Consider the following 27,004-nt stretch of genomic DNA (forward strand, 5'->3'; position numbering starts at 1 on the left):
GTCTTCCAGAGCTCCAGTGAGAGACGAGGCTGCCTGGGTGATGAAGAAAGGAGAACACTAAGCTCCTGGAAACTTAAAATCCCAGCAAACGGCTACCCGTGTGGTACCAGCGTTAGCCCAATAAACAGCTACCCCTGGGCGCTACCCGAGTTGCCTGTGGATCGCGTGGTCAAAACCAGCAAAAGCAATCCAAGCCATCCGTACAGCAATCAGACGCGTATTGAGGGACACCAAAGCAGGGTGGTAGGACAGTGTCATCATGGCTGGAGGTACCATGCTTCCTCTTTGCCCAGCTGACACCCAGCACGCAGCACAGGGAGACCATTTACAGGGCTTCCACAGAAGGAGCACGCAATTCCGGTTCCCTTCCCACCCGCCATCTCCTGTCGCATGGCAGCAATAGCAACTGGTGGACGAGCTGCATTTTTCCCACCTCCCCGGCTCCGCCGCAAAGGCTCTTCCTCTGCTCTGGCTTCTCTGTCTTTTGCAAGGCGGATCTTCTCCTGAGCTTCGCCCATCACCAGGGCTCTTGCTCTCCCTCTGCGAAGAGCGGTACAGGCTCCCACTGCCAGGCACCACCTGATGGCCACTGTGCTTCTGCCCTTCCCCGCTGTGAGCGCACCTCCGCTGGGGAGACTGACGCGCTGCGTGGCTTCCCTTCAGCTTCTCCCGCTCCTCAGTGTCAGAGCGCGCTCTCTTCCTGCCGCACTGCTCACGGGCAGTTCTTGGAGGGTCGCGTGTTGTTCTCCTCTCTTCTCTCCTGGGCGTGTTTCTTGACGTTCTTGATTTCTCAGGCCCACCCTGCCTCCAGATAATGGGCTCTTCCACGCTTGTTCCAGCTTTGTCATCAAAATGCTCTCTCTGCCTTGGCCTTCAGCGCCTGCTCCAGGCGTCAAATCCTGGCACCTGGAGAAACAACAGGGATCTTAGTTTAGACTTGTTCTGGCAGCCTCCTCTTGGCTTCAAGCCCATCCTGTCATTTCCTAGGAGCCATGGACAATGCCCAGGGACAGGTTAAAAACCTGTGCTTTATAAAATTGGGTGAGACTTTGATACACAGGTGTTAATCTTTGATGACAAAAGCTCATGTTTAAAGGGGGAATGAAAACATGGATCAGGAAAAACTGAGAGTGACAGGTGTGTTCTATGGCACTTGTTGAAGCGCTTCTGCTTTGTATAGAATAAGGGATGCTTTAGGCCACACCAACAAAAGAAGAGACACATCGAGAGCAAGGGTGATTCAATAGCCTCGCCTGAGCTAGATGCTTCGTTAAGCTGCACACCTTGGCGGATGGGAGATCTGCCTTCTTGTCACTGAAGCAACGGTTCAAGTATTTTCTTTGAGAACTAATTAAATTTAAACCTCTGTCTGTAGTCTTGAGCTATTTTAATAACTGGGGAATGCCACATCAATCTCAGTGCAGCTACTTCTTTCTGGACAGGACGTACTTCCCTAGTTGAAGACTTCCTGAAGCAAGCAAGCAAGCAATTGCAGTTATCTGGTATCAAATGTAACATCCTTTACTGTCAGAAGGAATGGCAGCAGTCACCTAAGCAATCGCAAGCGAGAAATGTCAAGAGGCCCAGTCTTAGCTGCTCTCCGCTATTTAGAGTGCAAAACATAAGCCACGCTGCAAATAGAAAATCACCTTAAGATCTCCATTTAGCTGGGTCCTGGTTTCAGCTAGGACAGAGTTAATTTTCTTCCTAGTAGCTGGTATAGGGCTGTGTTTTGGATTTCGTAGGAAAATAATGTTGATAACACACTGAGGGTTTTAGTTGTTGCTAAGTAGTGTTGATACGATGTCAAGGATTTTTCAGCTTCTCATGCCCAGCCAGCAACAAGGCTGGAGGGGCACAAGCAGCTGGGAGGGGACACCGCCAGGACAGCTGACCCAAACTGCCCAAAGAGCTATTCCATACCATATGACATCATGCCCAGTATCTAAACTGGGGGAGTTGGCTGGGAGGGGCGGATCGCGGCTCGGGAACTAACTGGGCATCGGTCAACGAGTGGTGAGCAACTGCATTGTGCACCACTTGCTTTGTATAGTTTAATTCTTTTAGTATTACTATTGTCATATTATTATTCTCATTATCATTGTTTTTCATTCCTTCCTGTCCTATTAAAACTGTCTTTATCTCAACTCACGAGGTTTTTTTCCCGATTCTCTCCCCCATCCCAGGGGTCGGGGGAAGAGAGCGAGCGGCTGCGTGGTGCTTAGCTGCCGGCTGGGGTTAAACCACGACAAGCTGTAATATTTATTCTTCAGTGTTTTCAAGAACGTTCACATTCCCAAGGGTTTTGTAGTTCCTCAGAAACTCTTGTCGTTTTGATTACTTTGCAGACTCTGTACAAGTCTACAATATGCTGCCTTGTTTTGTTTGGTTTTTGAAATCTCACGGTTTATGAAGAATGAAAAAATGCCATCCCAAAGCAGGTTGCATCCGTGATGTAGCTTTTCAGTTTAAAGGCCAAACTTGCGTCTTCACAGCCCAGTTCCATCACTTCCCTATGGACAGGTTGACAGAAACACAAACAAAAAATACATTCTTTTGTTGACAGGAGTTTCAAACAGGACTCACAAGGAGAGAGATACTCTTCTCTAGTCTACTTATGTCACGCTTCAGGAAAACATTAGAATTTTTTAAGACTTCAAACACTTTTTGCTGAGCCATAACAATTATTTAACCACGCAACTAATGAAACGCCAGCTCTTTTGAGTATCTTTTTCATACCTGACTATATCACAGTATCCACCCTATTACAACCAACCATCTAGTGACAATTCTAAGATGTATTTCACTCTTGAAACGGCTGGCAATGATAGAAAAGGACACTTCCAAATTCCTACCAACCACGGAAGGACACTGCTTTTCCTCAACTGCCGTGTCCGCTTTTACCGCTCTGGTATTTATAGGTGGGCTGTTAAGAAATCGTACAAACATAAATATTTTTTCATCCCAGGACATCCCGATCCTAACTTTAACAATTTTCGCAATGGTTTCTGTAACTTTCATGATGCATTCGTTAGGGAAACACAATTCCGCTTTGCTAGTTTGTGAATACGGCTCTCGAGCAATCTAGTCTGTAACTTCTACAGTTCACACTGAAAAGCCTTCTGGGCTTTATTGCGCTCAATATTTAAGTCTATATAATGAGCTAGATTAAAAACCAACTGAAATGGGGTAAAATGTATGCTTCACCTGAAAACAGATGGTCAAAAGCTTCAAGTTGAAATGGACAATTTCGTCAGAACTGTGCAAAGGAAAACATGTATCAAACAAGCAATAGTAGTAGGCAAAAACAAATGCAGAGCAAGGAACTACGAACAGCACTGCAGGTCTTATCACTAAATTACCTGTTTTGCTGCAAGTTTGGTGGTTAGCGTTCTTTGGAGAATCTTTGTCTGCGGCCTTTGATGGTCAATTGCAGGTTGTGATGGCAAGCTCAGGCACAAGTCCCGAACGCGTCTGTCCGTAAGCCATGCACCTGAAACACCTGGCAAAGAGTTAGGCAACATTTCCTGCTGATGCTGCAAACGTTGCTTGCTTTTTAGTCCTCCTCTCCACAGTTCTCTTTGGGTTTCTTTTTCTGCTTCACTTTCTTGCCTGCAGCCTCTGGGTGAACTGGCACCCGTGGGAGCACACGTTGTTCAAGTGAGGATTTCCCCGGCTGCTGCTCACCTACCCAACTGGGATGCGAGTCTGCTCTGTGCCCGCTCAAGCCGTGCAGTTTCCCCTCCACAGCTTCTGCCATCCCCAGGGCTGTTTCTCTCCCTGTGGGAAGAGCTGCGCAGGTTCCCACTGCCATGCGCCAGCTGAGGCTGAGGGCGCTTCTGCGTTTCACTTCCTGCACAGTCCCGTGTTTTCGCTTCCCTTGCATCCTCTGCGTGTTTTCTCCGCCTTCTTCATTTCTCAGTCCCACGATGCCTCCACAAAATGGACTCCTCAGCCCTTGGCCCAGCTTTGCCACCCAAGTGCTCTTTGCCTCTTGGCATTCAGCACCCGCTCCAGGGGTCAAATCATGGTGCCTGGAGAAAAAACAGTGATCTTTTACTCTAGGGTTCTTCTTGCAGCCTCCTCGTGGCTTCAGTCTCATCCGGTCAGTTTCTGGCAGCACTTGATGAGACACGCAGAAGACTGAACCAGCACTAGAAGCTGGCAATGACATCCCGGTCTTCCAGCCAGGCCTCTCCCTTTCCGAGCACAAACTCCCCTTTATACCCTCTCGAACCTCCCTTTTGCCTCTTCTCGCAGCTAGCCACTCTCACAGAGCACACAGCTTGCAATTTACACAAGCGCAACAGTTCAGTGCCAGACAAGGAGGGACAAGAAAGGACCTGCCCAACTGCACAACAGACAGAACTCCACTGGACAAACAGTCATTCTCTCCTAGGAGAGAAAGCAAAACCCACCGGAGGACAACAGCAACAACCACATCACTAACAGGAGAGGCAGTGTATTCTCAACACCCTTTCACACTTCTTCTTACCTGGCATACAAATGCCAGGTAAATAGGCACGCTGGCAGAGAACCGTCTTGATGTCACAAAGAACCACAGAGTCATCATTCATCTCGTACCAACGTCCATCGCTGGCCTGCAAAGAAGGGCAACGCTAGCTTCGGATGAACTGCACGGCTTTGAAAACAAAACCACAGGCAGGACACCACTGAAGGACACAATACACCAACGCAAATCACAAAGTGGACTTCTACCTTTACGAAGCAGTAAGAGTGTCCTGTCTGACAGCCGGAACCTTCATGTACCAGCACGGCATACAAGGAACAGAGCAGTGCTTCTCCAGCCGCTTCAGACATGTATGCGCCAAGGTCCAAATATTCCGGGTACCGCACAACCTAAACAGAGACCAACAAGACTCCAAAATTATCCCCAGAGCCTTTAGGAACCAGCCGGAGAAAACCTTGTCACCAAACACAGGCTAGGGACAGAGAAACTCATCTTCTGGGTTCCTCAAAAACAGCTCTTGCCGCTTCATCGTTTCAGCGGCAGAAAACTGTTCTCGGCCAAAGCAGCTCTTTACGCCCACAGGAGGTGCCTGTCTTCACATTGGAACTTTCCTCTTACCACAAGGGAAAGAGCAAGGCATAGCTCTTGCAAGTGGTTCTTCTCAGACAGCTCCACTCGATAGCCGTCGTGTGCAGACATTACCTACTTCCAAGAAAGGATTCTCCTTCGCAAAAGGTCTCCTTCCGAGCAGACAAAGGCGCCGTGCACTTGTATCCTATCGTATGCAAATCTTTGCGTTTCAGACCCCTTCAGTCCATCCGCTCTCCCTGAAGGTAGCTTCACTCTCGGGTGGCTCGCTTTGGAGAGCAGCAGTCGACAGTCTTTACAATACAACAACTAGGCATGACACTGTTCAGAGAGCCCGCAGGGGCTGCTGCTCTCCGAGGACTGAGGCCTCCTGCACAGAGACGCAAGCATCCAAAAAGCCTTGGAAATGAAGCTGTTGACTGCTTTCTTGAGGAAGCTCCTGCTGACAAATCACTGTCCACAGCTCCTCCTCGCTGCGGCTCACCACTGCCTATGGCACATGTCTTTTCCCTTCGGGCCATAGGGGTAGTTCAGTGGGCCACTTCATAGCTAGGAAGGTTGACCACCTCCAGGGCACACAAGGCCAGCAATAAAAGTCTCATCCAAGCTTTGCAAATATTCAGCCAGACGGGAAAAGAAAATACCCAGGAAAGCCCCGGATAGAGGCTTTCACTGACGCTTGGAAATGGAGGACTCAAAAGGGCCACAGAGTATTTCAATGGTCTTGGGATTAGCCTTACTCCCTGCTTCTGCTCAAACAAGCTCTCTGCATGGCATCCACGGCGTAGCAGAAGAATTCATGCGCGTCTTCCTGGCTGCCAAGCTGGAAATGTTCTCCTATTCCTCAGAAAGAAGAAGGTCTTCACATTCACCCCAGAGAAAAAGGAAAGAAAGCTTAGCTTCTAAAAGCTCTCCTCCTTAACATGAACCCGGCAAAGCCAGTTACACACCGGCTTCTTCAGAAATCAAAAAGACCTCCAAATGAAACCATCTGAAATGACTCGCGTGGAAGCGTACCGACAACAAGCGTAGGTTCGATGGCACTGCCCGAGCAAGACAGGACCTCCTCAATGTGCACTTCCATGGCACACATCATGCCGAAGCCTTGCTCCTCACCTAAAGAGGGAGGGAAAGAAGGCAGGAAGGGAGGAAGGAAGCAAGCAAGCCTCTCAGTCAGGTCAAATATACACAGCTATGGAAAACCTTCAAGGAAAAAAACACCAAACCACCCCACGTTTAAGTTACAGCCACAATCTCCACGCTCCATTCTACATCCTCTTCTCCTCCCATGCCACTGCCTCAACAGCCCTGGGGCAGTTTCTTGCCCAGAGGCATCTAGAACAAATACATCCCTTATCTCTGCTCTAAAGCAGACACTCTGCGTGCAAACCGACCGACGTACCAGGCTAGAAAGCACACAGCTTCAGAATCAACACATATGGCAAGAGGCTTCCAGGCTTATTACATCCACCAATCAGAATGAAATCCAAAGAACACGGACTCATGGGGTTGACAAACAAAGAATGATTTTCTCCTCCATAAAATTCCAGCTTTTAACACAAACCCACACACGTTTCTGATCGTCTTCACACGAGGCCACCTCATGCCGCTTGCTAGGGCTTGTTTGGGTTTTCTTCCCCCTCCTCATGCTTCACCAGCGACTCTATCATTTACCACAGCAGTAGGGCACTACGGAAACGAGCTGTGAAGCAACTCTGAGCATCTAGGCTGCCCACATCCTCCATTTTAGCATCTTGCCGCCAGCAGCACGAACTCCAGGTGCCAAAGGCTCACTAAAGGCATGCCTTTCAAAGGCACTCATTAGCCACACGAAGCAAGAAATGATCTTCCCTGGGAGGACGAGCACGGCGCATGAAAGCAAACTAACATGCTCCCTACGCTAGGCCAAGCCTGCTCGGAAGGCAATATTCAAAGGCAGCTTCTAGAGGAAAATTCAGAGCTCTCGTCCCAGAGTCACTCTTGTTTTTTCATCCTTCCGAGCTGTCCAAAACAGTTAAAAGAACGTGTAGCAAGGGCTCACAGGACCGGCTGTGCTCACGAGACAGCAAGTAGTTGGCCAGCGGCGGGGTGTACGTCAAACACTGCAGGACGGAGTTGAGGAAGCAGGTATTGCCCAGGTTGCAGAGGCCCCCTCCAACACTGCCTCTTTGCTGCCAGGCCATGCAAATCTTCTGCGGAGGAAACAGGTCCCTTTCTGGCAGAGCCGTTCCCACGCTCAGGCCTGCAAGGAAAGCAGATTTTAAAGGAGATCCTCTTGTTTTGGCTTAGGAAAGCCCTACACCAGTAGCCCTACACTTGTCCCTCTTAGGATGGGCTACATAAAGGATAACTAGGAACAAGGAATTATGCTCACAGCCTGCATCTTACCCAAGCTCTAACGGTAGAGCTCAGCTGACACCCAGGACGGTACAGGCCAACCCACACTTCTACCCTGTCTCTATCTATGCAAGCCCCTCTCCAAACGGAAACAAAGAATTACCTTTTCCACCAACTGCAATTGGTGGGAAGGGGAGGGAGAAAAAAAGGATGCCATTTCCAGCAAGAGAAGGAGAATGTAGAACAAAATGCAGACAGCGAGGACCCGAGTGACCCCGCTGTCGAGCTCAGCCTGCGCTCGCTCTTGCCAGCACAGCCACCAGCTCCGGGAGAGAGCGCGGCACGAGCTGCCTGGGGATGCCCCTTATGACCACCCGCCCCTGTGACGCCCTTTGTGACATGACATTGTGCGGGGCCGCATGGCGACAGGGCTGCCACCACCTGGCACCTCCTGCAGCTGCGGCCGCGGGGCCTCCCCAGGCGCTCGCGGCGGGGAAGGGGCTCCTCTCTGGGCAGAGCGCACACCTCTGCCCCACGCACAGCCAGCCCCGGGCGACACAGGCACACAGCTGAGGCCACTGCTGGCCACGGCTGGGGCTGGCACAGCCCTGCTGCGGCCCCGGACTCCTTCCCCGCTCTCCACACTCAAACGCTGCAGGATGCTCTTGAGGGAGCACCGATCGCCCAGCTTGTAGAGGCCCGCTCTGACACTGCCTGTTTGCTGACAGGCCATGCAAATCTTCTCGGGAGGAAGCAGGACCCTTTGGGGCGGAGCCCTTCCCTCACTAAGGCCTGCAAGGAAATCCCATGCTAACGGAGGTTCTAGTCTTGGGGCTGAAGAAAGGCTTTTTACCAAGCACTCCTCTGCACAGGAGCACCCGGAAGAACCAGCTCTCATCTCTAACCCAAACACACACTAGACGCAGCCTGAGCGCTGCCATTCTTCGTCACCCCTCCACACACAGCTTTCGAAAAGGGATGCTTCCTTTTGCTCATGTGCAACAAACTACTCCTCTCATTTCACTAACTCTGGCCAACTTCCTCTCCACCCACAGTCTTGCAGCTCAGCACTACTCCAATTAGGCACCGCAAACTTCTACTGCTAATCACCTCCTAAGAAGTCTTAAGAGCAAAGAGAGAAAGAAGCAAGGAACTAGCACGCAAGGTCACCCCACTCGTGTCGCATCTTTCTCCCAGCCGTCTTCTCTTTCCAAGACTTCTGCACTCACAGGAGTCGCTCCGTGTGGCGCCCATTGCTCCCGTCTGTAACAGAGAAGAAAGCCTGCGTTGGCAAAAAGTGTGTCGATAAGTTCTCCAGAAGGACAAGAACCGCACAACCCCCCTCACTTCCTCGCAAAGAAGCAACTCTTTGGGACAATGAACACCCCCAGAACGACCTGCACGCACCCCCCACCTTTTTCCATCCAAACTCCATCAGTGCGCTGCTTTCCACTTCTGCAGAGCTGCGCACTCACGACACCGCCTTCACTTCCACAGCATTTTAGGCCGCAGCAAGCATAGAGTGCTTTTTGGAAGACAAAAATGCACAAGGCCTCCTCTGAAAAGGACTACCTGTTCATCTATTGCTACTGGTAGCAACACAAGACCCTCACATTCAAGGGGTCGCTTTGGAAAAACCTCCGTGGCGTAGGTGCACTCTTGCAGCTCTCCGGTTTGAGGAAGCCCACAGGCAAGGCGCTTGGGAAACAATCACCTTTACCGTTTTCCCTCCTCTACATCATGCTGGGGAAGAAAAGAAGAAAACAAGACATCTCATCTACCACTTGCATTTCCCAGCGAAGCCGGTTACAGCAGTCAGGCGGGAAGCGCAGACAAGGGCCGTCTGTCCCTCCCGGGGGAAATCTCATGAAGATGTTCTGCCACTTTGGGTGGCGGGGGACACTACATTGGTACCACATGGAAGCCCTTTACCGGGAGCCCTATACTTGTCCCCCTTAGGATGTGTTAACTAAACAAGAATGAGAAAATGTACTCATGCTCAGAGCCTGTCCCAGCCCCCAGCCATTGGGACCCCGCCCTTGGGACTCCTTCTCTCCATCTCACAAAGGACAAGCACCTTTGCTCGCTTTGCCTCACTCACAGCACACTTGGGAGCTGGCTGCTTTACACTGCCTGCGAGGAGTCATTCCGGCACCTTTCGGCCTGGCTTTTGCCTCAGAAACTGACTTCAACTAGGGCACGCCTTGCGACAGGCTCAGAAACTTTCTTCCCCGCCCAGCTCTACATGCTTCTTTCAGAGGCTCAGCAGGTGCAGAAAGCTCCCATCCTTCTGGATTACGAGTGCGCTTTCATATAGGAAGCCCCAAGTCAAACAAATGGAAGAAACCCCCAACACTTCTTTCTCACCTGCAAAAATCCTCTACCGAAATCAGAAGCACCACTTGGGATTCAGTTGGGTTTTGATGCCAATGTTATGGTTTCAATCCCAGATTTCAAGTTTGCAACGCTGACCTTGTGTTGCGAATGCTTCTTGGCGGCTTGCTTTGGCCAACTGCAGGCGGTAAGCCGAGCTGGAACAGCAAATGTTTCTGTCCGTGAGCCCTGCATCTGAAACAGCCAGTAAGCAGTTAGGAAACAGTTCTCCTGATGCTGCTGCATGCCTTGCTTACTTTTCGTCCTCCTTCTTCACCTCCCTGTATTTTTTTTCATCTTCTCATCACCAGAAACCTCTTGCTTCTGTCTTTCGCCATTGCTTTTCGGTTGCGCTGTCAGCCCGCTCTGCACAGAGACGTTCTCTCTTCCTGGGGCTTTGTTTTTCATTTGCTTGGCAAGGGCCCGCAAACTCGGAGTGAACTGCCGCATGTCAGACAAGGGAGTATTTCCCAGCCTGCCGCTGACCTGCTCATCCACCGAAGCACAGACCAGATGCTCTCTGACCGCTCCAGCCATGCACACCTACCGCTCCAGAGAGGGGATGGCAAAGCCTTTGCCTTCTCTCAGAATCCTTCAGAGACCTGCTTGTGGCTATTCTTCAGAGGCAGCTCTTCACAATCCATCCATTTCTTGAGGCAGAGGACAACTCCTCCGCCCCTCCTTCCTCACCTGTCCCTTCTGAACCAGCCTGTAGCCATTGATAGCTGCCCTCCAGTCATGGCATTTGTCCCACCAAGTTTCAGTAATGGCAACCAGGTCGTAGTGTTCTAGCAGCACGGTGGTTTCCAACTCCTCCTGTTTGATGCCCATGCTGCGTGCATTGGTGTAGAGGCACTTCAGCTGGGCTGTTGGCTGTGTCACCTTCTTAGAGGAACACACCTGAATTCCTTTGAGGTATTGCACCAGTGTTTCCCTGCTGCCTGCCTCATCTGTGAAAGACTTCAGGTGCGCTCCAGTGTACCCAGCACATCTCAGAGCCACAGGCTCATGACTGGTTTTATTTGGTTTCGACTTTTCTGGATGGTTTACTCAGCTTCAGCTAACGTACCTTTTGTCAAAATATTAAAAGACAACATTTCAGAAAAACAAATTACAGAAGGCTTAGACATTGATCAAATAGCAGACTGTAGTAAGAAGAGCTGAGGCCCTCATGGGATAGCAAGAGGCTAGGAACCCGTAGGGAACACAGGTACGGCTTGCTCTTTTTCCATGAGCACGTTACAAGCAGATGGTTCCCTTAAGTGCCCTAAAGGAACAACTTTACAACTGCCCTCTTGCCTTTGATATGCTCTCACACATTCTGCAAGACAAGGGAGAGCTCTTTATTACTGCAACACTCCCTCTGCTCACTAATTCCCCCTGAAGGAAATACACAGAAAGTTAGCGCAGCCTCTGTTCTTTGAAAGAGAAGGGGGAGGGAGATTGACTAGAAAAGTTCATGTCAAAATGAAACCTAACATTCCGCATGGTGTCACCTTGCAAAAGAGAGCAGAAAGGAGTATCAGGCGATTCACGGTTCTGGCTGAAGTGTCAGCGTTTATAAAGCAAGTCTGGAGTTAACAAATTTCAAAAACACCCCGAAGGCCTCTGTTCTTTCTGGCTTGGTCAAACTCTCTACAGAAATCAGAAGCACTACTTAGGACTGGGTTTGCTTATGATGGCAATTTTCTTCTTTCCATCGTAAATGGCAAGTTTGATACTTAGCATTCTTTGGAGAATCTTTGGAGAATCTAATGCCAGAGAAGCATCAAATCTCTTCAAGCACACTGTCAGGATATTGGAGGAACGATGGACCGTCAGCCTCTTGGACGCAGTGGCCAGCTGTTCACACCTTAAAAACAAGCACAGACCCAACTCTTGCAACCTATCTTCTCCCCACTCTGCCCCCATCCATGTATCGTATATCCATGCAGCCTGTCGAATGCAAATGTCTGCGTTTCAGACCCCTTCAGTCCATCCGCTCTCCCTGAAGGTAGCTTCACTCTCGGGTGGCTCACTTTGGAGAGCAGCAGTCGACAGTCTTTACAATACAACAACTAGGCATGACACTGCTCAGAGAGCCCGCAGGGGCTGCTGCTCTCCGAGGACTGAGGCCTCCTGCACAGAGACGCAAGCATCCAAAAAGCCTTGGAAATGAAGCTGTTGACTGCTTTCTTGAGGAAGCTCCTGCTGACAAATCACTGTCCACAGCTCCTCCTTGCTGCGGCTCACCACTGCCTATGGCACATGTCCTGTCCCTTCGGGCCACAGGGGTAGTTCAGTGGGCCACTTCATAGCTAGGAAGGCTGACCACCTCCAGGGCACACAAGGCCAGCAATAAAAGTCTCATCCAAGCTTTGCAAATATTCAGCCAGAGGGGAAAATAAAATACCCATCTTAAAAACAAATGCATTCTCTTCCAAGTTCCAGATCATTCCGATGAATTAGTTGTATGGGGAAGCCAAAAAAAGAAAAAAACCCAAGCTGTCTCATGACTGGGTTGCTCAATTAAGTCAAAACCTAACCAGCGCTCCCACACATGCAATACCGTAACCCAGTATCTACTATGACGATGTCATTAGTAATAATCTTACTTGCTACATTTATAGCCATTTTCGCCATCCAGCTGCTCAAGTCTGACAAAGTCTTCCAGAGCTCCAGTGAGAGACGAGGCTGCCTGGGTGATGAAGAAAGGAGAACACTAAGCTCCTGGAAACTTAAAATCCCAGCAAACGGCTACCCGTGTGGTACCAGCGTTAGCCCAATAAACAGCTACCCCTGGGCGCTACCCGAGTTGCCTGTGGATCGCGTGGTCAAAACCAGCAAAAGCAATCCAAGCCATCCGTACAGCAATCAGACGCGTATTGAGGGACACCAAAGCAGGGTGGTAGGACAGTGTCATCATGGCTGGAGGTACCATGCTTCCTCTTTGCCCAGCTGACACCCAGCACGCAGCACAGGGAGACCATTTACAGGGCTTCCACAGAAGGAGCACGCAATTCCGGTTCCCTTCCCACCCGCCATCTCCTGTCGCATGGCAGCAATAGCAACTGGTGGACGAGCTGCATTTTTCCCACCTCCCCGGCTCCGCCACAAAGGCTCTTCCTCTGCTCTGGCTTCTCTGTCTTTTGCAAGGCGGATCTTCTCCTGAGCTTCGCCCATCACCAGGGCTCTTGCTCTCCCTCTGGGAAGAGCGGTACAGGCTCCCACTGCCAGGCGCCACCTGATGGCCACTGTGCTTCTGCCCTTCCCCGCTGTGAGCGCACCTCCGCTGGGGAGACTGACGCGCTGCGTGGCTTCCCTTCAGCTTCTCCCGCTCCTCAGTGTCGGAGCGCGCTCTCTTCCTGCCGCACTGCTCACGGGCAGTTCTTGGAGGGTCGCGTGTTGTTCTCCTCTCTTCTCTCCTGGGCGTGTTTCTTGACGTTCTTGATTTCTCAGGCCCACCCTGCCTCCAGATAATGGGCTCTTCCACGCTTGTTCCAGCTTTGTCATCAAAATGCTCTCTCCGCCTTGGCCTTCAGCGCCTGCTCCAGGCGTCAAATCCTGGCACCTGGAGAAACAACAGGGATCTTACTTTAGACTTGTTCTGGCAGCCTCCTCTTGGCTTCAAGCCCATCCTGTCATTTCCTAGGAGCCATGGACAATGCCCAGGGACAGGTTAAAAACCTGTGCTTTATAAAATTGGGTGAGACTTTCATACGCAGGTGTTAATCTTTGATGACAAAAGCTCATGTTTAAAGGGGGAATGAAAACATGGATCAGGAAAACTGAGAGTGACAGGTGTGTTCTATGGCACTTGTTGAAGCGCTTCTGCTTTGTATAGAATAAGGGATGCTTTAGGCCACACCAACAAAAAAGAGACACATCGAGAGCAAGGGTGATTCAATAGCCTCGCCTGAGCTAGATGCTTCGTTAAGCTGCACACCTTGGTGGATGGGAGATCTGCCTTCTTGTCACTGAAGCAACGGTTCAAGTATTTTCTTTGAGAACTAATTAAATTTAAACCTCTGTCTGTAGTCTTGAGCTATTTTAATAACTGGGGAATGCCACGTCAATCTCAGTGCAGCTACTTCTTTCTGCACAGGACGTACTTCCCTAGTTGAAGACTTCCTGAAGCAAGCAAGCAAGCAATTGCAGTTATCTGGTATCAAATGTAACATCCTTTACTGTCAGAAGGAATGGCAGCAGTCACCTAAGCAATCGCAAGCGAGAAATGTCAAGAGGCCCAGTCTTAGCTGCTCTCCGCTATTTAGAGTGCAAAACATAAGCCACGCTGCAAATAGAAAATCACCTTAAGATCTCCATTTAGCTGGGTCCTGGTTTCAGCTAGGACAGAGTTAATTTTCTTCCTAGTAGCTGGTATAGGGCTGTGTTTTGGATTTCGTAGGAAAATAATGTTGATAACACACTGAGGGTTTTAGTTGTTGCTAAGTAGTGTTGATACGACGTCAAGGATTTTTCAGCTTCTCATGCCCAGCCAGCAACAAGGCTGGAGGGGCACAAGCAGCTGGGAGGGGACACCGCCAGGACAGCTGACCCAAACTGCCCAAAGAGCTATTCCATACCATATGACATCATGCCCAGTATCTAAACTGGGGGAGTTGGCTGGGAGGGGCGGATCGCGGCTCGGGAACTAACTGGGCATCGGTCAACGAGTGGTGAGCAATTGCATTGTGCGCCACTTGCTTTGTATAGTTTAATTCTTTTAGTATTACTATTGTCATATTATTATTCTCATTATCATTGTTTTTCATTCCTTTCTGTCCTATTAAAACTGTCTTTATCTCAACTCACGAGGTTTTTTTCCCGATTCTCTCCCCCATCCCAGGGGTCGGGGGGAAGAGAGCGAGCGGCTGCGTGGTGCTTAGCTGCCGGCTGGGGTTAAACCACGACAAGCTGTAATATTTATTCTTCAGTGTTTTCAAGAACGTTCACATTCCCAAGGGTTTTGTAGTTCCTCAGAAACTCTTGTCGTTTTGATTACTTTGCAGACTCTGTACAAGTCTACAATATGCTGCCTTGTTTTGTTTGGTTTTTGAAATCTCACGGTTTATGAAGAATAAAAAAATGCCATCCCAAAGCAGGGTGCATCCGTGATGTAGCTTTTCAGTTTAAAGGCCAAACTTGCGTCTTCACAGCCCAGTTCCATCACTTCCCTATGGACAGGTTGACAGAAACACAAACAAAAAATACATTCTTTTGTTGACAGGAGTTTCAAACAGGACTCACAAGGAGAGAGATACTCTTCTCTAGTCTACTTATGTCACACCTCAGGAAAACATTAGAATTTTTTAAGACTTCAAACACTTTTTGCTGAGCCGTAACAATTGTTTAACCACGCAACTAATGAAACGCCACCTCTTTTGAGTATCTTTTTCATACCTGACTATATCACAGTATCCACCCTATTACAACCAACCATCTAGTGACAATTCTAAGATGTATTTCACTCTTGAAACGGCTGGCAATGATAGGAAAGGACACTTCCAAATTCCTACCAACCACGGAAGGACACTGCTTTTCCTCAACTGCCGTGTCCGCTTTTACCGCTCTGGTATTTATAGGTGGGCTGTTAAGAAATCGTACAAACATAAATATTTTTTCATCCCAGGACATCCCGATCCTAACTTTAACAATTTTCGCAATGGTTTCTGTAACTTTCATGATGCATTCGTTAGGGAAACACAATTCCGCTTTGCTAGTTTGTGAATACGGCTCTCGAGCAATCTAGTCTGTAACTTCTACAGTTCACACTGAAAAGCCTTCTGGGCTTTATTGCGCTCAATATTTAAGTCTATATAATGAGCTAGATTAAAAACCAACTGAAATGGGGTAAAATGTATGTTTCGCTTGAAAACAGATGGTCAAAAGCTTCAAGTTGAAATGGACAATTTCGTCAGAACTGTGCAAAGGAAAACAGGCATCAAACAAGCAATAGTAGTAGACAAAAACAAATGCAGAGCAAGGAACTACGAACAGCACTGCAGGTCTTATCACTAAATTACCTGTTTTGCTGCAAGTTTGGTGGTTAGCGTTCTTTGGAGAATCTTTGTCTGCGGCCTTTGATGGTCAATTGCAGGTTGTGATGGCAAGCTCAGGCACAAGTCCCGAACGCGTCTGTCCGTAAGCCATGCACCTGAAACACCTGGCAAAGAGTTAGGCAGCATTTCCTGCTGATGCTGCAAACGTTGCTTGCTTTTTAGTCCTCCTCTCCACAGTTCTCTTTGGGTTTCTTTTTCTGCTTCACTTTCTTGCCTGCAGCCTCTGGGTGAACTGGCACCCGTGGGAGCGCACGTTATTCAAGTAAGGATTTCCCCGGCTGCTGCTCACCTACCCAACCGGGATGCGAGTCTGCTCTGTGCCCGCTCAAGCCGTGCAGTTTCCCCTCCACAGCTTCTGCCATCCCCAGGGCTGTTTCTCTCCCTGTGGGAAGAGCTGCGCAGGTTCCCACTGCCATGCGCCAGCTGAGGCTGAGGGCGCTTCTGCGTTTCACTTCCTGCACAGTCCCGTGTTTTCGCTTCCCTTGCATCCTCTGTGTGTTTTCTCCACCTTCTTGATTTCTCAGTCCCACGATGCCTCCACAAAATGGACTCCTCAGCCCTTGGCCCAGCTTTGCCACCCAAGTGCTCTTTGCCTCTTGGCATTCAGCACCCGCTCCAGGGGTCAAATCATGGTGCCTGGAGAAAAAACAGTGATCTTTTACTCTAGGGTTCTTCTTGCAGCCTCCTCGTGGCTTCAGTCTCATCCGGTCAGTTTCTGGCAGCACTTGATGAGACACGCAGAAGACTGAACCAGCACTAGAAGCTGGCAATGACATCCCGGTCTTCCAGCCAGGCCTCTCCCTTTCCGAGCACAAACTCCCCTTTATACCCTCTCGAACCTCCCTTTTGCCTCTTCTCGCAGCTAGCCACTCTCACAGAGCACACAGCTTGCAATTTACACAAGCGCAACAGTTCAGTGCCAGACAAGGAGGGACAAGAAAGGACCTGCCCAACTGCACAACAGACAGAACTCCACTGGACAAACAGTCATTCTCTCCTAGGAGAGAAAGCAAAACCCACCGGAGGACAACAGCAACAACCACATCACTAACAGGAGAGGCAGTGTATTCTCAACACCCTTTCACACTTCTTCTTACCTGGCATACAAATGCCAGGTAAATAGGCACGCTGGCAGAGAACCGTCTTGATGTCACAAAGAACCACAGAGTCATCATTCATCTCGTACCAACGTCCATCGCTGGCCTGCAAAGAAGGGCAACGCTAGCTTCAGATGAACTGCACGGCTTTGAAAACAAAACCACAGGCAGGACACCACTGAAGGACACAATACACCAACGCAAATCACAAAGTGGACTTCTACCTTTACGAAGCAGTAAGAGTGTCCTGTCTGACAGCCGGAACCTTCATGTACCAGCACGGCATACAAGGAACAGAGCAGTGCTTCTCCAGCCGCTTCAGACATGTATGCGCCAAGGTCCAAATATTCCGGGTACCGCACAACCTAAACAGAGACCAACAAGACTCCAAAATTATCCCCAAAGCCTTTAGGAACCAGCAGGAGAAAACCTTGTCACCAAACACAGGCTAGGGACAGAGAAACTCATCTTCTGGGTTCCTCAAAAACAGCTCTTGCCGCTTCATCGTTTCAGCGGTAGAAAACTGTTCTCGGCCAAAGCAGCTCTTTACGCCCACAAGAGGTGCCTGTCTTCACATTGGAACTTTCCTCTTACCACAAGGGAAAGAGCAAGGCATAGCTCTTGTAGTGGTTTTTCTCAGACGCCTCCACTCGATAGCCGTCGTGTGCAGACATTACCTACTTCCAAGAAAGGATTCTCCTTCGCAAAAGGTCTCCTTCTGAGCAGACAAAGGCGCCGTGCACTTGTATCCTATCGTATGCAAATCTTTGCGTTTCAGACCCCTTCAGTCCATCCGCTCTCCCTGAAGGTAGCTTCACTCTCGGGTGGCTCGCTTTGGAGAGCAGCAGTCGACAGTCTTTACAATACAAGCACAAGGCATGACACTGTTCAGAGAGCCCGCAGGGGCTGCTGCTCTCCGAGGACTGAGGCCTCCTGCACAGAGACGCAAGCATCCAAAAAGCCTTGGAAATGAAGCTGTTGACTGCTTTCTTGAGGAAGCTCCTGCTGACAAATCACTGTCCACAGCTCCTCCTTGCTTCGGCTCACCACTGCCTATGGCACATGTCTTTTCCCTTCGGGCCATAGGGGTAGTTCAGTGGGCCACTTCATAGCTAGGAAGGTTGACCACCTCCAGGGCACACAAGGCCAGCAATAAAAGTCTCATCCAAGCTTTGCAAATATTCAGGCAGACGGGAAAAGAAAATACCCAGGAAAGCCCCGGACAGAGGCTTTCACTGACGCTTGGAAATGGAGGACTCAAAAGAGCGAGAGAGTATTTCAGTGGTCTTGGGCTTAGCCTTACTCCCTGCTTCTGCTCAAACAAGCTCTCTGCATGGCATCCACGGCGTAGCAGAAGAATTCATGCGCGTCTTCCTGGCTGCCAAGCTGGAAATGTTCTCCTACTCCTCAGAAAGAAGAAGGTTTTCACATTCATCTCAGAGAAAAAGGAAAGAAAGCTTAGCTTCTAAAAGCTCTCCTCCTTAACATGAACCCGGCAAAGCCAGTTACACACCGGCTTCTTCAGAAATCAAAAAGACCTCCAAATGAAACCATCTGAAATGACTCGCGTGGAGGCGCACCAACAACAGGGGTACGTTCGATGGCACTGCCCGAGCAAGACAGGACCTCCTCAATGTGCACTTCCATGGCACACATCATGCCGAAGCCTTGCTCCTCACCTAAAGAGGGAGGGAAAGAAGGAAGGAAGGGAGAAAGGCAGCAAGCAAGCCTCTCAGTCAGGTCAAATATACACAGCTATGGAAAACCTTCAAGGAAAAAAAACACCAAACCACCCCACGTTTAAGTTACAGCCACAATCTCCACGCTCCATTCTACATCCTCTTCTCCTCCCATGCCACTGCCTCAACAGCCCTGGGGCAGTTTCTTGCCCAGAGGCGTCTAGAACAAATACATCCCTTATCTCTGCTCTAAAACAGACACTCTGCGTGCAAACCGACCGACGTACCAGGCTAGAAAGCACACAGCTTCAGAATCAACACATATGGCAAGAGGCTTCCAGGCTTATTACATCCACCAATCAGAATGAAATCCAAAGAACACAGACTCAAGGGGTTGACAAACAAAGAATGATTTTCTCCTCCATAAAATTCCAGCTTTTAACACAAACCCACACACGTTTCTGATCGTCTTCACACGAGGCCACCTCATGCCGCTTGCTAGGGCTTGTTTGGGTTTTCTTCCCCCTCCTCATGCTTCACCAGCGACTCTTATCATTTACCACAGCAGTAGGGCACTATGGAAACGAGCTGTGAAGCAACTCTGAGCATCTAGGCTGCCCACATCCTCCATTTTAGCATCTTGCCACCAGCAGCACGAACTCCAGGTGCCAAAGGCTCACTAAAGGCATGCCTTTCAAAGGCACTCATTAGCCACACGAAGCAAGAAATGATCTTCCCTGGGAGGACGAGCACGGCGCATGAAAGCAAACTAATGTGCTCCCTACGCTAGGCCAAGCCTGCTCGGAAGGCAATATTCGAAGGCAGCTTCTAGAGGAAAATTCAGAGCTCTCGTCCCAGAGTCACTCTTGTTTTTTCATCCTTCCGAGCTGTCCAAAACAGTTAAAAGAACGTGTAGCAAGGGCTCACAGGACCGGCTGTGCTCACGAGACAGCAAGTAGTTGGCCAGCGGCGGGGTGTACGTCAAACACTGCAGGACGGAGTTGAGGAAGCAGGTATTGCCCAGGTTGCAGAGGCCGCCTCCGACGCTGCGTCTTTGCTGCCAGCCCATGCAAATCTTCTGCGGAGGAAACAGGTCCCTTTCTGGCAGAGCCGTTCCCACACTCAGGCCTGCACGAAAATCAGATTTTAAAGGAGATCCTCTTGTTTTGGCTTAGGAAAGCCCTACACCAGTAGCCCTACACTTGTCCCTCTTAGGATGGGCTACATAAAGGATAACTAGGAACAAGGAATTATGCTGACAGCCTGCATCTACCCCAGCTCTAACGGTAGAGCTCAGCTGATACCTAGGACGGTACAGGCCAACCCACACTTCTACCCTGTCTCTATCTACGCAAGCCCCTCTCCAAACGGAAACAAAGAATTACCTTTTCCTCCAACTGCAATTGGTGGGAAGGGGAGGGAGAAAAAAAGGATGACATTTCCAGCAAGAGAAGGAGAATGTAGAACAAAATGCAGACAGCGAGGACCCGAGTGACCCCGCTGTCGAGCTCAGCCTGCGCTCGCTCTTGCCAGCACAGCCACCAGCTCCGGGAGAGAGTGCGGCACGAGCTGCCTGGGGATGCCCCTTATGACCACCCGGCCCTGCGACGCCCTTTTCTGACACGACACCGTGCGGGGCTGCGCAGCAACAGGGCTGCCACCACCTGGCACCTCCTGCAGCTGCGGCTGTAGGGCCTCCCCAGGCGCTCGCGGCGGGGAAGGGGCTCCTCTCTGGGCAGAGCGCACACCTCTGCCCCACGCACAGCCAGCCCCGGGCGACACAGGCACACAGCTGGGGCCACTGCTGGCCACGGCTGGGGCTGGCACAGCCCTGCTGCGGCCCCGGACTCCTTCCCGCTCTCCACACTCAAACGCTGCAGGATGCTCTTGAGGGAGCACCGATTGCCCAGCTTGTAGAGGCCCACTCTGACACTGCCTGTTTGCTGACAGGCCATGCAAATCTTCTCGGGAGGAAGCAGGACCCTTTGGGGCGGAGCCCTTCCCTCACTAATGCCTGCAAGGAAATCCATGCTAACGGAGATTCTAGTCTTGGGGCTGAAGAAAGGCTTTTTACCAAGCACTCCTCTGCACAGGAGCACTCAGAAGAACCAGGCTCTTTCAAAGACTTCTGCACTCACAGGAGTCGCTCCGTGTGGCACCCATTGCTCCCGTCTGCAACAGAGAAGAAAGCTTGCGTTGGCAAAAAGAGCGTCGACAAGTTCTCCAGAAGGACAAGAACCGCACAACCCCCCTCACTTCCTCGCAAAGAAGCAACTCTGAGCACTAAGGAGCTCTTTGGGACAATGAACACCCCCAGAACGACGTGCACGCACCCCCCACCTTTTTCCATCCAAACTCCATCAGTGCTACTTTCCACTTCTGCAGAGCTGTGCACTCACAACACCGCCTTCACTTCCACAGCATTTTAGGCCGCAGCAAGCATAGAATGCTTTTTGGAAGACAAAAATGCACAAGGCCTCCTCTGAAAAGGACTACCTGTTCATCTATTGCTACTGGTAGCAACACAAGACCCTCACATTCAAGGGGTCGCTTTGGAAAAACCTCCGTGGCGTAGGTGCACTCTTGCAGCTCTCCGGTTTGAGGAAGCCCACAGGCAAGGCGCTTGGGAAACAATCACCTTTACCGTTTTCCCTCCTCTACATCATGCTGGGGAAGAAAAGAAGAAAACAAGACATCTCATGTACCACTTGCATTTCCCAGCGAAGCCGGTTACAGCAGTCAGGCGGGAAGCGCAGACAAGGGCCGTCTGTCCCTCCCGGGGGAAATCTCATGAAGATGTTCTGCCACTTTGGGTGGCGGGGACACTACATTGGTACCACATGGAAGCCCTTTACCGGGAGCCCTATACTTGTCCCCTTAGGATGTGTTAACTAAACAAGAATGAGAAAATGTACTCATGCTCAGAGCCTGTCCCAGCCCCCAGCCATTGGGACCCCGCCCTTGGGACTCCTTCTCTCCATCTCACAAAGGACAAGCACCTTTGCTCGCTTTGCCTCACTCACAGCACACTTGGGAGCTGGCTGCTTTACACTGCCTGCGAGGAGTCATTCCGGCACCTTTCGGCCTGGCTTTTGCCTCAGAAACTGACTTCAACTAGGGCACGCCTTGCGACAGGCTCAGAAACTTTCTTCCCCGCCCAGCTCTACATGCTTCTTTCAGAGGCTCAGCAGGTGCAGAAAGCTCCCATCCTTCTGGATTACGAGTGCGCTTTCATATAGGAAGCCCCAAGTCAAACAAATGGAAGAAACCCCCAACACTTCTTTCTCACCTGCAAAAATCCTCTACCGAAATCAGAAGCACCACTTGGGATTCAGTTGGGTTTTGATGCCAATGTTATGGTTTCAATCCCAGATTTCAAGTTTGCAACGCTGACCTTGTGTTGAGAATGCTTCTTGGCGGCTTGCTTTGGCCAACTGCAGGCGGTAAGCCGAGTTGGAACAGCAAATGTTTCTGTCCGTGAGCCCTGCACCTGAAACAGCCAGTAAGCAGTTAGGAAACAGTTCTCCTGATGCTGCTGCATGCCTTGCTTACTTTTCGTCCTCCTTCTTCACCTCCCTGTATTTTTTTTCATCTTCTCGTCACCAGAAACCTCTTGCTTCTGTCTTTCGCCATTGCTTTTCGGTTGCGCTGTCAGCCCGCTCTGCACAGAGATGTTCTCTCTTCCTGGCGCTTTGTTTTTTATTTGCCTGGCAAGGGCCCGCAAACTCGGAGTGAACTGCTGCATGTCAGACAAGGAGTATTTCCCAGCCTGCTGCTGACCTGCTGATCCACCGAAGCACAGACCAGACGCTCTCTGACCGCTCCAGCCACGCACACCTACCCCTCCAGAGAGGGGATGGCAAAGCCTTTGCCTTCTCTCAGAATCCTTCAGAGACCTGCTTGTGGCTATTCTTCAGAGGCAGCTCTTCACAATCCATCCATTTCTTGAGGCAGAGGACAACTCCTCCGCCCCTCCTTCCTCACCTGTCCCTTCTGAACCAGCCTGTAGCCATTGATAGCTGCCCTCCAGTCATGGCATTTGTCCCACCAAGTTTCAGTAATGGCAACCAGGTCGTAGTGTTCTAGCAGCACGGTGGTTTCCAACTCCTCCTGTTTGATGCCCATGCTGCGTGCATTGGTGTAGAGGCACTTCAGCTGGGCTGTTGGCTGTGTCACCTTCTTAGAGGAACACACCTGAATTCCTTTGAGGTATTGCACCAGTGTTTCCCTGCTGCCTGCCTCATCTGTGAAAGACTTCAGGTGCGCTCCAGTGTACCCAGCACATCTCAGAGCCACAGGCTCATGACTGGTTTTATTTGGTTTCGACTTTTCTGGATGGTTTACTCAGCTTCAGCTAACGTACCTTTTGTCAAAATATTAAAAGACAACATTTCAGAAAAACAAATTCCAGAAGGCTTAGACATTGATCAAATAGCAGACTGTAGTAAGAAGAGCTGAGGCCCTCATGGGATAGCAAGAGGCTAGGAACCCGTAGGGAACACAGGTACGGCTTGCTCTTTTTCCATGAGCACGTTACAAGCAGATGGTTCCCTTAAGTGCCCTAAAGGAACAACTTTACAACTGCCCTCTTGCCTTTGATATGCTCTCACACATTCTGCAAGACAAGGGAGAGCTCTTTATTACTGCAACACTCCCTCTGCTCACTAATTCCCCTGAAGGAAATACACAGAAAGTTAGCGCAGCCTCTGTTCTTTGAAAGAGAAGGGGGAGGGAGATTGACTGGAAAAGTTCATGTCAAAATGAAACCTAACATTCCGCATGGTGTCACCTTGCAAAAGAGAGCAGAAAGGAGTATCAGGCGATTCACGGTTCTGGCTGAAGTGTCAGCGTTTATAAAGCAAGTCTGGAGTTAACAAATTTCAAAAACACCCCGAAGGCCTCTGTTCTTTCTGGCTTGGTCAAACTCTCTACAGAAATCAGAAGCACTACTTAGGACTGGGTTTGCTTATGATGGCAATTTTCTTCTTTCCATCGTAAATGGCAAGTTTGATACTTAGCATTCTTTGGAGAATCTTTGGAGAATCTAATGCCAGAGAAGCATCAAATCTCTTCAAGCACACTGTCAGGATATTGGAGGAACGATGGACCGTCAGCCTCTTGGACGCAGTGGCCAGCTGTTCACACCTTAAAAACAAGCACAGACCCAACTCTTGCAACCTATCTTCTCCCCACTCTGCCCCCCATCCATGTATCGTATATCCATGCAGCCTGTCGAATGCAAATGTCTGCGTTTCAGACCCCTTCAGTCCATCCGCTCTCCCTGAAGGTAGCTTCACTCTCGGGTGGCTCACTTTGGAGAGCAGCAGTCGACAGTCTTTACAATACAACAACTAGGCATGACACTGTTCAGAGAGCCCGCAGGGGCTGCTGCTCTCCGAGGACTGAGGCCTCCTGCACAGAGACGCAAGCATCCAAAAAGCCTTGGAAATGAAGCTGTTGACTGCTTTCTTGAGGAAGCTCCTGCTGACAAATCACTGTCCACAGCTCCTCCTCGCTGCGGCTCACCACTGCCTATGGCACATGTCTTTTCCCTTCGGGCCACAGGGGTAGTTCAGTGGGCCACTTCATAGCTAGGAAGGCTGACCACCTCCAGGGCACACAAGGCCAGCAATAAAAGTCTCATCCAAGCTTTGCAAATATTCAGCCAGACGGGAAAATAAAATACCCATCTTAAAAACAAATGCATTCTCTTCCAAGTTCCAGATCATTCCGGTGGATTAGTTGTATGGGGAAGCCAAAAAAAGAAAAAAACCCAAGCTGTCTCATGACTGGGTTGCTCAATTAAGTCAAAACCTAACCAGCGCTCCCACACATGCAATACCGTAACCCAGTATCTACTATGACGATGTCATTAGTAATAATCTTACTTGCTACATTTATAGCCATTTTCGCCATCCAGCTGCTCAAGTCTGACAAAGTCTTCCAGAGCTCCAGTGAGAGACGAGGCTGCCTGGGTGATGAAGAAAGGAAAACACTAAGCTCCTGGAAACTTAAAATCCCAGCAAACGGCTACCCGTGTGGTACCAGCGTTAGCCCAATAAACAGCTACCCCTGGGCGCTACCCGAGTTGCCTGTGGATCGCGTGGTCAAAACCAGCAAAAGCAATCCAAGCCATCCATACACCAATCAGACGCGTATTGAGGGACACCAAAGCAGGGTGGTAGGACAGTGTCATCATGGCTGGAGGTACCATGCTTCCTCTTTGCCCAGCTGACACCCAGCACGCAGCACAGGGAGACCATTTACAGGGCTTCCACAGAAGGAGCACGCAATTCCGGTTCCCTTCCCACCCGCCATCTCCTGTCGCATGGCAGCAATAGCAACTGGTGGACGAGCTGCATTTTTCCCACCTCCCCGGCTCCGCCACAAAGGCTCTTCCTCTGCTCTGGCTTCTCTGTCTTTTGCAAGGCGGATCTTCTCCTGAGCTTCGCCCATCACCAGGGCTCTTGCTCTCCCTCTGCGAAGAGCGGTACAGGCTCCCACTGCCAGGCGCCACCTGATGGCCACTGTGCTTCTGCCCTTCCCCGCTGTGAGCGCACCTCCGCTGGGGAGACTGACGCGCTGCGTGGCTTCCCTTCAGCTTCTCCCGCTCCTCAGTGTCGGAGCGCGCTCTCTTCCTGCCGCACTGCTCACGGGCAGCTCTTGGAGGGTCGCGTGTTGTTCTCCTCTCTTCTCTCCTGGGCGTGTTTCTTGACGTTCTTGATTTCTCAGGCCCACCCTGCCTCCAGATAATGGGCTCTTCCACGCTTGTTCCAGCTTTGTCATCAAAATGCTCTCTCCGCCTTGGCCTTCAGCGCCTGCTCCAGGCGTCAAATCCTGGCACCTGGAGAAACAACAGGGATCTTAGTTTAGACTTGTTCTGGCAGCCTCCTCTTGGCTTCAAGCCCATCCTGTCATTTCCTAGGAGCCATGGACAATACCCAGGGACAGGTTAAAAACCTGTGCTTTATAAAATTGGGTGAGACTTTGATACACAGGTGTTAATCTTTGATGACAAAAGCTCATGTTTAAAGGGGGAATGAAAACATGGACCAGGAAGAACTGAGAGTGACAGGTGTGTTCTATGGCACTTGTTGAAGCGCTTCTGCTTTGTATAGAATAAGGGATGCTTTAGGCCACACCAACAAAAGAAGAGACACATCGAGAGCAAGGGTGATTCAATAGCCTCGCCTGAGCTAGATGCTTCGTTAAGCTGCACACCTTGGTGGATGGGAGATCTGCCTTCTTGTCACTGAAGCAACGGTTCAAGTATTTTCTTTGAGAACTAATTAAATTTAAACCTCTGTCTGTAGTCTTGAGCTATTTTAATAACTGGGGAATGCCACGTCAATCTCAGTGCAGCTACTTCTTTCTGCACAGGACGTACTTCCCTAGTTGAAGACTTCCTGAAGCAAGCAAGCAAGCAATTGCAGTTATCTGGTATCAAATGTAACATCCTTTACTGTCAGAAGGAATGGCAGCAGTCACCTAAGCAATCGCAAGCGAGAAATGTCAAGAGGCCCAGTCTTAGCTGCTCTCCGCTATTTAGAGTGCAAAACATAAGCCACGCTGCAAATAGAAAATCACCTTAAGATCTCCATTTAGCTGGGTCCTGGTTTCAGCTAGGACAGAGTTAATTTTCTTCCTAGTAGCTGGTATAGGGCTGTGTTTTGGATTTCGTAGGAAAATAATGTTGATAACACACTGAGGGTTTTAGTTGTTGCTAAGTAGTGTTTATACTACGTGAAAGGATTTTTCAGCTTCTCATGCCCAGCCAGCAACAAGGCTGGAGGGGCACAAGCAGCTGGGAGGGGACACCGCCAGGACAGCTGACCCAAACTGCCCAAAGAGCTATTCCATACCATATGACATCATGCCCAGTATCTAAACTGGGGGAGTTGGCTGGGAGGGGCGGATCGCGGCTCGGGAACTAACTGGGCATCGGTCAACGAGTGGTGAGCAATTGCATTGTGCGCCACTTGCTTTGTATAGTTTAATTCTTTTAGTATTACTATTGTCATATTATTATTCTCATTATCATTGTTTTTCATTCCTTTCTGTCCTATTAAAACTGTCTTTATCTCAACTCACGAGGTTTTTTTCCTGATTCTCTCCCCCATCCCAGGGGTCGGGGGAAGAGAGCGAGCGGCTGCGTGGTGCTTAGCTGCCGGCTGGGGTTAAACCACAACAAGCTGTAATATTTATTCTTCAGTGTTTTCAAGAACGTTCACATTCCCAAGGGTTTTGTAGTTCCTCAGAAACTCTTGTCGTTTTGATTACTTTGCAGACTCTGTACAAGTCTACAATATGCTGCCTTGTTTTGTTTGGTTTTTGAAATCTCACGGTTTATGAAGAATAAAAAAATGCCATCCCAAAGCAGGGTGCATCCGTGATGTAGCTTTTCAGTTTAAAGGCCAA

This window comes from Gymnogyps californianus, unplaced genomic scaffold (assembly GCF_018139145.2).
Source record: "Gymnogyps californianus isolate 813 unplaced genomic scaffold, ASM1813914v2 HiC_scaffold_43, whole genome shotgun sequence".
Taxonomy (NCBI): Eukaryota; Metazoa; Chordata; class Aves; order Accipitriformes; family Cathartidae; genus Gymnogyps; species Gymnogyps californianus.